We start from the raw sequence: 9,870 nt of genomic DNA on the forward strand, positions 1-9,870 counted from the left end.
TAAAAAAGTGTTTACCGAAGGAAAGGAAGGACGAAGGCAGCGGGAGAAGAAGAGAAAGCAAATGAAAGAAAGAGGAAAGAGGGAACGTCTTCTAGCACCAAGATGTTTTCCTGGAGGCCCGGGAACATCCTGTCCTTCAGAAAGGGCTGCACACTGGTATCCATCCATTATTTCCATGGTCCCTTTCAGCTCTTGTGCCATTTAATTCGTGTGATTTAACCTGTCTGCCTCAACCCGCTTCCAGCAGGGATGTTCACCATCCAGCTGGATAAGGATTGCAGGAGGCTGTGTTTTGGTTTGGCGAAATTCCGCCTCCTCCTTCTGAGTGTTCCTGATTTAAATGTAAGCATTGCTTCCAGAGGAAATACTAGGAAAGTATTCTGTTCCCAAATTACTGCAGTAGTTAAATTGTTTGTTATGGTGGATTTTTTTTTTTAAGCCAGTTAGCCAGAATCTTCTCATCTTCAAACCCTGGGATTAAGATAGTTACAACTTTGGGAATCTATCAGATAATGTTAAAGGTCTTCTGGCCTGAACTAGTTCTGCATTTCCACTGGCTGTTTTTGTTCAGCTACGTTTTCTGCAGCAGAGAGCACTGGGGTTCCATTGCCTGTAATAATAAATGTCCTCTTGGGCATTGTTACTTAAACTTCGTTATTACCTAGTCTGAAAAGAGGGAGATAATAGTATCTACCTACAGAGTTATTAGGAGAAATCAATAAGATAACGAATGTAAAGAATTTAGTACTAGAAATCGAGTATTACTGTGTTGTAGTAGTATTCCAGGTGTGAAGTGGGGTCAAGTAATATTGTTCCTGTCTACCTCACAGAATTGTTATAAGAGTTAGTGGATGCATTCCTAATTTTTTGAGGACCCATTCCTCATGTAGCATTTATCCTGAAGAATTGAAGTCGCCATACTATAGTGATACATGCATATCATGTTTATAGCAGCACAGTTCACAAAGGCCAAACTATGGAACCAGCCTAGGTGCCCATCAATAAATGAATGGGTAAAGAAAATGGATATGCACAATGGAGTTTTATTCAGCCATAAAGAACACTGGAATTATGTCATTTGCAGGAAAATGGATATAACTAGAGACCATTATGTTAAGCGAAATAAACCAAATTCAGAAGGTCAAGGGTCTTATGTTTTCTCTCATGTGTGGAAGCTAGAGAGGAACAAGGATAAGAAGAGGGGGCAGGGATCTCATGAAAATCAAGGGAAATCAGTACAGGAAAAGGACCAGGGGGCTGGAGGAAGAGAGGGAGAGTGGCAGTTCTGGGGAGTGATATTGGTCAAATTATATTGTTATATTGTGTGCCCATACAAATATGTAGCAATAATCCCATCATTATATACAGCTATAATGTACCCAATAAAAATGTGGAAAGAGAAAAACTTAAAAATAAAACCAAACAAACAAAAAAAAGTGGAGAAGGCTTTATGGGTCATCATTATAAGTAGCCAAATTAGTTATTTTTATTATCTTTGATATTAGTCTATTTTGTGCTTAAGGTATAAGGTGTCCTCCAAAAGCACATGTGTGAAATAATGTGAGAATGTTCACAGGTGAAATTATTAGATCCTCCACTGATGCGGATTAACTGGGTGGGAACTGTAGGAAGACAGGGTGTGGCTGGAGGAAGTAGGTCACTGGGGCTTGGCTTTGGAGTTTATATTTCCTTCCTGGTGAGCAGAGCTCTGTATCTGCTTCCTGGCTGTTATGTCTTGAACTGTTTTCCTCCACCACACCCTTCAGCCATGATATTCTGCCTTACCTTGGACTCTGAGCTATGGAGTCCACAGTCTGTAGATTGAGATCTCAGAGATCTTTGAGACTTCTAAAACCATGAGCCAAAATAGGGGTTCCTCTTTTAAATTGTTCTTGTTGGGTCTTTTGGACACAGCAGATCAGAAGCCGACTAAAACAGTCTGGTAAAAAATTCAAGCTTTTATTATTCTGAAGAGGTAGAATTGTACAGAAGACATGTCTCTGAAGAAGAGTCCGAGGAGTTTCTAGAGAGAAGGGGGAACTTGACTCAAGACCAGTGGGGTTCTTGGCATAAGTGACGGAAAAAAAATTTCAGTGTGTGCAAGTCAAAGGCACCGACAGAGGCTTATTTAGGAAAGTACATACATATTCAAAGAGGCAATTTTGAGAGAAGTGCATTTAGAGTAAAGCAAGAAAAACGTATTCAAGGGAGATAGCAAACCATTTATATGGGGTGTTAATATTTATAGAGGGCTGGTGGGAAGGGCTGGATTAGAGCTGGAAGCAGGGTGGAGCTGCACAATTTTGTGCAAGTTTTCTCTGTGCTTGTACATTGCCTTAATGTTACGATGGCATGCATGGGTCAAGGGTGCCAGCCAAGGGCTCCTCACCAAGGAGTTGCAATTATTTTTGCATATCAATGTTTATAGGCACTTCCTTTGAGACTCAATATCTTTCCCTTTATTCAAAATCTCTATCTCATGATTTCTATAGAAAACTGGGGGTAGGCATCCTGTCCATTTTGTTCCTAGTATTCTGGCTGGCACACAATAGGTGCTTTAGTCGGCTTTTGCATCTCTGTGACCAAAATATCTGACAAGGAGAACTGATAGGAGGAAGTGTTTATTTAGGGCTCATGATTTCAAAGGCCTCAGTCCATAGGCAGCCAACTCCATTACTCTGGGTCCAAGGTGAGCCAGCACATCATGGGGAAAGAGTCCAGCAGAGGAAAAGCTGCTCCATTCATGAACTGAGCAGGTACAAGTGCAGGAGCCTGACACTCATGTGTCAGGCAATGCAGCAATGTTCACAGGTGAAAAGATTTGGATCATGAAGTCTCTGACCTCATCAGTGGATTGATCCATGTGATAAATTAATAGTTTGAAAGGATTTAGTGGAGAGTGGTGAAAATAATAGACGGATGGGGCATGGCTGGAGGAAGTAGGTCACTGGGAACATAGCCTTGGGGACTATATCTGTCCCTGGCCCCTTTCTGTCTCTTTGACTCTGCTTCCTGGCTGTGATGAACTGAGAAGCTTTCCTCCACCAGGCCCTTTGGCAATGGAATCACCATGTACTGGGTCCTCTGAAACCATGAGCCAAAATAAACCTTTCCTCTTCTAAGTTGTTCTTGTCAGGTATTTGGGTCACAGCAATGAGAAGCTGACTGACACACCACCTATTTTTATGACTTCTACATCCTTTTAAGTTGATATTTGCTCCATATAGTAATTTTGATTTCATATCTAGTAGGAAATAATCAACATTATTTTATGTATAGCCATTATAATTTAATCCTCCTCCCTTTTCTTTCAGTGCAAAGGTAAAATGTGTTACATGCAGCAATTTAATAAATACTTGTTGTTTAAGAATGAAGTAGGTGATGTTTCATGTGTATTTGTTTTCCCTAGTCCTCTACTAGGTAGAGTGGCCATTTTCTTTCCAAAAAGGATTACTAAAATATAGTCTGCCCTCCATACCAGCAAAGTCAACCAACTGTGAATCATAAATATTTAGGAAAAAAGATTACATCTGTATTGAGCATGTCCAGACATTTTTCTTGTCATTATTCTCTAAATAACACGGTAGAACATTCACTTACATAGCATTCACCTTGTATTAGGTATTATAAGTAGTCTAGAGATTATTTAAAGTAAGCAGATAGTTACATACAGGTTATATGGTAATGCTACACCTTTTTCTTTTTTTTAGTACTGTGTATTGAACCCTGGGGCCTTGCATTCTACCACTGAGCTACATCCCCAGCCCTTTTCATTTTATTTTGAGATAGGGTTTTACTAAGTTGCACCAACTGGCCTTGAACTTGCAATCTTCCTGCCTCAGCCTCCTGAGTACTTGGGATTACAGGAGTGTGCCACCATGCCAGGCATATACCATTTTATTTAAGGGACTTGATTACCCTTTTGGCATGGGGGGATGGGGTGCTAGAATGAATCCCCCATGATCACCAAGGGATGACTAAATAATTGGGTCTCCAAGCATTATTATTGCATCTTTCCCACTTGATGACTAATTACTACCTCTGTGTACCTCTGAGCACTTGTTTTGGTTTGTTTTGTTTTGGCAGTGCTGGTGATCAAATCCAGGCCTCACACATGCTAAGCAAGTACTCTACCACTGAGCCGTACCCCAAAGCTCTCTGAGCATTTCACCACATATTCAACAATATTTGGTTCATGGTACTTTCAAGGGAAAAAGAGCATTTGAAAAACAAAAACATCAGAAACTTTATTATGAGAAATTAGAAAGCAGCCCTGGATCAGAAGAAACCCTAGGTGCAAGTCATCCCGTAAGTCCTACAGGGAACCTAGACAACTGTATACTTAGCCAGGTTCTTACAGATTTTTCCATAGATAAACTAACAGTGGATGTGAGCCACCAGCAAAAATAGCAAAATCTACAAAGAATCAAGACACCTTGATCAAGAGAAAGCAGAAGCAATCAAAAGCATAACCAAATTTACAGAGACTGTGCATATTTGTATGTTCAGATACAGAACTTACATGATTAGTTAAAAATGAAACATGTAATAAGCATGTTTAATGTGTTTAGAAAATAGTAGAAAGAATTGGAACTATAAGCAAAGTATACAAAATTATTTTTAAATATAGGTTTGAAAAAGAACCAACTAAAACTCATAAAAATAAAAGAATATATACTCTTTGCCATTGAAAACCCTGTGAACTAATTAAACAATAGAGTACACATAGCTCAAAAGAAAATTAGTAAACCACAGAGAGCTCTGAACAAACACAGCAAAAAGAAATGGAAACTATGGAAGAGAAGAGATAGGAAGACATGGAAGAAAGAAGGAAAAGTCTAACTTCTAATAAGCTTTCAGTAAGATGATAGTAGAATGAGAGAAAGGCAATACTAAAACAACAACAACAACAGCCAAAAAAAAAAAAAAAACCCACAATGGCTGGAAGATTTTCAGAGTTGATACCAAAAAAATTAAAAGAGAATAAGGAAGTTTGAAAATTAATGAATCCAACTTAAAAAATTAGAAAAAGAGGTGAACTCCAAAATGAAGATTTTTTTATATTAAGCAGAAGAAGCCAGATTTTGAGAATAAATTCTGTGCTTCTGTTTACATAAATTTTGAAACAGGCAAAATTAATTTATAGCAATAAATGTTTGGATTGTAGTTACCTGGAGGTAATTGACAGAGAGGAGACACTGAGGGAGTCTACTGGGAAGATGGAAATGTTCTATATCTACATCTGGATTATGGCTTATGCGGATCATATGTAAAAATTCAATGAGCTGCACTCTTGTGATTGCGCATTTTACTGTGTGGTTTTACAGTAATTTTTTAAAAACCCATCATATATGTAAGAACATTATACGGAGAGAAGAATATACTCCAAACACTGAAGAGTGAATGATCATGGAGATGAACAGTAGAAGTGGAAAATAGGGATAAAAAGGAATGAATGAATAAGTGAATATATAATACCCAGTTATTAGTATATCTGAAATGATTACTTATATACCCAATTGCTAGTGCAGTGCCATGAATTTAAGAGTAAGATTAACCAATGAAAAAAACAGTTGCCAGAAAAATGATTAGTCACTTTTCATTGTCGTGACCATAATACCTGACAAATACAACTTAGAGAAGGGAAAGTTTATTTGGGGCTCATAGTTTCAGAGATTCAGTCCATGGTCAGCCGACTCCATACCTCTTGGCCAGAGTGAGGCAGAACCATGGTGGAGGCGTGGCAGAGGAAAGTCAATCAGCTCATGGCAGCCAGGAAGCAGAGAGAGAGAGAGAAAGAGAGGATCCAGGGACAAAATATAGTCCCCAAGGGCACATCCCCAGAGACCTGCTTCCTCTAGCCCTGCCCCACCTGCCTACAGATATCATCTAGTAACTCATTTGAATTATTAATCATCAGATGGATTAATCCACCAATTAGGTTAGAGCTTCTAAATCCAATCATTTCACCTTCGAACTTTCTTGCACTGGCACATGAGCTTTTGGGGAGACTAATATTCTAGTATAATATCTAATATTCAAATAATAATAGTGACAAATGGTTGTGGTGATGGTTACGTGACAATCTGAATGTCCTTAATGCCATGGAACTGTACACTTAAAATGGTTCAGATAGTAACTTTCATGTTATACATTTTTGTTTTGGTTTGGTGTTTGTGGAAGCTAGAGGTTCAAACCCAAGGCCTCGTGCCGGCTAGGCAGGTAATCCACCGCTGAGCTACACCTCTAATCCCCTGTACTTTATCACACTGAAGAGTTGGAAAGACAATAATGCTTTTTAAACATGTTATGTCTTTGTACCTAACATTGGTAAACACTCGCTGTTCTCCTTACCATCACACGCCTCCTAGACTTCCTTGGAAACCTGGGACTTGCCCCTTTTAAGTCTCCTCCTTGCTAGCCTTGAGCTAGGAACCCTACTACTGTTGGTGACTGTGCAGAAAATAAAGTGAGATGAAGAGGTAGATTCCCCCTGGCAGATCCTTTGGCTAGTCCAAGGGGTGGTTGTTGTCCATCTGTCCTGGAAAGCACACATTCATATTTGTAGAATGGTAGAAACTGCCTCTGAGAGTTAGATCAAAATTTGACAGGGATTGGAAGTTAATGGGAACCTCTGTCCCTAGTGCCGGAACACCAAGCTAGCCTTGAAAAACAGCAGCCTGGTCAAGGTAACCTGGAGACATTCCGCTAGTCCTGGGTCAACACTGACACAGAAGAGTACTTAGATTCTTGGCAAGCAGAGACCTAATAATCCCACAGCCTTCCTTAAATCCTTACATGGCTCTCCATTTGATATGGAATATGTGTAGATGCAGCAACCTCTCCATTTTCCATTGCTATATCAAATTACCCAAGGTTGGATACTTTATTTAAAAAAAGAAGTTTATTTAGTTCACAGTTTTGGAGGCCAAAAGTCCAAGATGATACAGCCCTATCAGTTTGATCTCTGGTGAAGGTCCCATTGCCTCTTTTTAAAAATATTTATTTACTTTACAGTAGAATGCATTTTTGACATTGTAACAAGTGGAGCAGAACTTATTATTCCTCTGGCTCTACATGGTGCAGAGTCACTCCAGTAGTGTAATCATATATGTATAGAGGGTAATAATGTCTGTCTCATTCTAATGCCCTTCCCATTCCCACAACCACCCCCACTCCCCTCTATACAAACCAAAGTTCCTTCATTTTTTCCCTATTCCCCCATCCCAGTATGAATCAGCATACACTTATCAGAGAAAACATTCAGCTTTTGGTTTTCTGGGATTGGCTTATTTCACTTAGCATGATATTCTCTAGTTCCAGCCATTTACCTGCCAATATTGTAATTTCATTCTTAAGGCTGAGTAATATTCCAATGTGTATGTATACCACAGTTTCTTCATCCATTTATCTGTTGAAGGGCATCAGGTTGGTTCCATAGTTTAGCTATTGTGAATTGAGCTACTATAAACATTGATGTGGCTATGTCGCTGTAGTATGCTGATTTTAAGGCTTTGGGTATAAACCAAATAATAGGATAGCTGGGTCAAATGGTGAATCCATTCCAAGTTTTCTGAGGAATCTCCATATTGCTTTCTAGAGCGATTACACCAATTTGCAGTCCCACCAGCAATGTATGGGACCACATCCTCGCCAACACTTATTATTGCTTGTATTCTTGATATTTGCCATTCTGACTGGAGTGAGATGAAATCTTAAAGTAGTTTTGATTTGCACTTCTCTACTTGTTAGAGATAATGCACATTTTTTCATGTTTGTTGATTGACTGTATTTCTTCTTCTGTGAAGTGTTCCTAAGCCCATTTATTGATTGGGTTGTTTGTGGCTTTTTGGGTGTTAAGTGTTTCGAGTTCTTTATATCTCCTGGAGATTAGTGCTCTATCTGAGGTGCGTGTAGTAACCCGTTGCCTCTTAACATCACCACTGGAGACCAAGCTTCCTCACACATGGGCTCTTGGGAAGTACTCTCAGTCCATATCCAAACCGCAGCAGATGAGAATTCAAAGCATCCAAGTCTGGCCTGCTCACCTATCTTCCCTTATTTTCTGCTCTTTCTTCTCTCTATTTAAATTATTCTACTTCCTATTCTCCCCTTCCATATATTTTCCTTCTAAATTTTTTCATGTTGTCTAAAAATTCCTTGGTAGTGGGTCTCCACAGCTACCTTGGAAGTTCCAATTCTAATCTCACATCTTCCCAGAGGTGTTCCTAGACACTCCCAGTTAGTGAACATTATAGATGCCTCTTTAGTAATTATCTTACCCCTTCCCCTTTCAGCTCTAATTATTGACTCTGATTAGTAGAAACCAACCACTGTAATTACATTCCACCAGAGACTAGCTTAGACATAGACAGAAACCCAGCCCAAGTCAATCAGTACATAGCGTCCCCTAGATACCTAGTTCAAATTGCTCTAGTGTCCACAGCAAGTTCAAAGGCTTAGGGAGAAGTGCAAACCCCATGGTTGGGGAAGAGATATTGTCAGTGGCATTTATCATTATGACTCATAATTAATCTTTTTTCACCAAAATTTTTGAGCTGATTGACCCTTCCATTGAATTTGAGCCATTGGAAGACTAGAAATTATTTACCACACTTCTTACCTCCTACTATGGTTCTTAGTCCATTTGGGCTGCTAGAACAACATGTCATCAACTCTTGGCTTATCAGCAACAGAAATTTCTCACTATTCTGGAGGCTGGGAGGTCCAAAATCAAGGTAGAATCAATATCTGGAGAAGATCCATTTTCTTGCTTATAAATGGTGCCTTCTTGCTGTGCCCTTACATGGTAGAAGAGCTGAAAGTTCTCTCATAGACTCTTTTATAAAGATGCCAACCCCATTCATGAGGACTACAATGGTGAAGTGTGTCCCCCAAAATTTCATGTATTGGAATCTTAATTACTGAATGCAGCAGTTTGGGAATATGGGGCCTCGTGGACAGAGCTTGAATGAATTAATGCCTTTCTTATAGTAATGGGTTAGCTCTTTTGGAGTCTGGTGCCCTTTTTCTTTTTTCCAATTCCCTACTTCTCCTTCCATTTTTCCACCATTGGTTGAAGAAGCATTTGACCCTCACCAGATGCAGTCACCTGCTCTCACACTTTCCAGTCTAGAACTGTGAACCAAAATAAACCTCTGTTAGTGATAAGTCTCCTAGACTCAGGTATTCTGTTACAGCAACAGAAAATGGACTAAGATCATGAACTAATAACCTATCAAAGGCCCTACTTCCTAATACCATCGCCTTGGGAATTAGGATTTTAAATTGAATTTGGGGGGACACATTCAGACCATAGCACATGGTGGTGACTTTCAAGAAATTCTACAAATGTTGGTCAAATTTACATTCAGTTTCTGAATTGGGGAACACACACCAGACTCATCCATGGGTTCAAACTCCTGGGTTTATCCCTAAAATAAGTAGCCTTTACTTTCAGTGATAATGAAATGTGTGGAATAGACAGACAGACATATATGGACTAAAGCCTGAGCCTGAGTCGGACAGACCTGTTCTTCATATCATCTCCAGACAACTTTTGCATCAATCTGGATTCCACCAGCTGCTGCACTGTGTCACAGCGCTGCTTAGATGATCACCTCTGATCATCTCATTACATGAAATATGGAATGAAAAAGTTCCAGATTTGGTCAAAGTCAAGAAAACACATTTCAATGACTAGAGGAATGGAGGAATCTGAACAATTGTGCTGATCCTGGAGTGAGTCATTTACTGTTTATTTTTATTATGTTCCTTTAAAATTATAATGACTTAAACCTGAATAGCTAGACTGACAGGTTTTGGTTGTTTGGGGACAACTAATTAAAATATTTTAAAAATCCTTCTAAA

This window comes from Urocitellus parryii, chromosome 10, assembly GCF_045843805.1.
Source record: "Urocitellus parryii isolate mUroPar1 chromosome 10, mUroPar1.hap1, whole genome shotgun sequence".
NCBI lineage: Eukaryota > Metazoa > Chordata > Mammalia > Rodentia > Sciuridae > Urocitellus > Urocitellus parryii.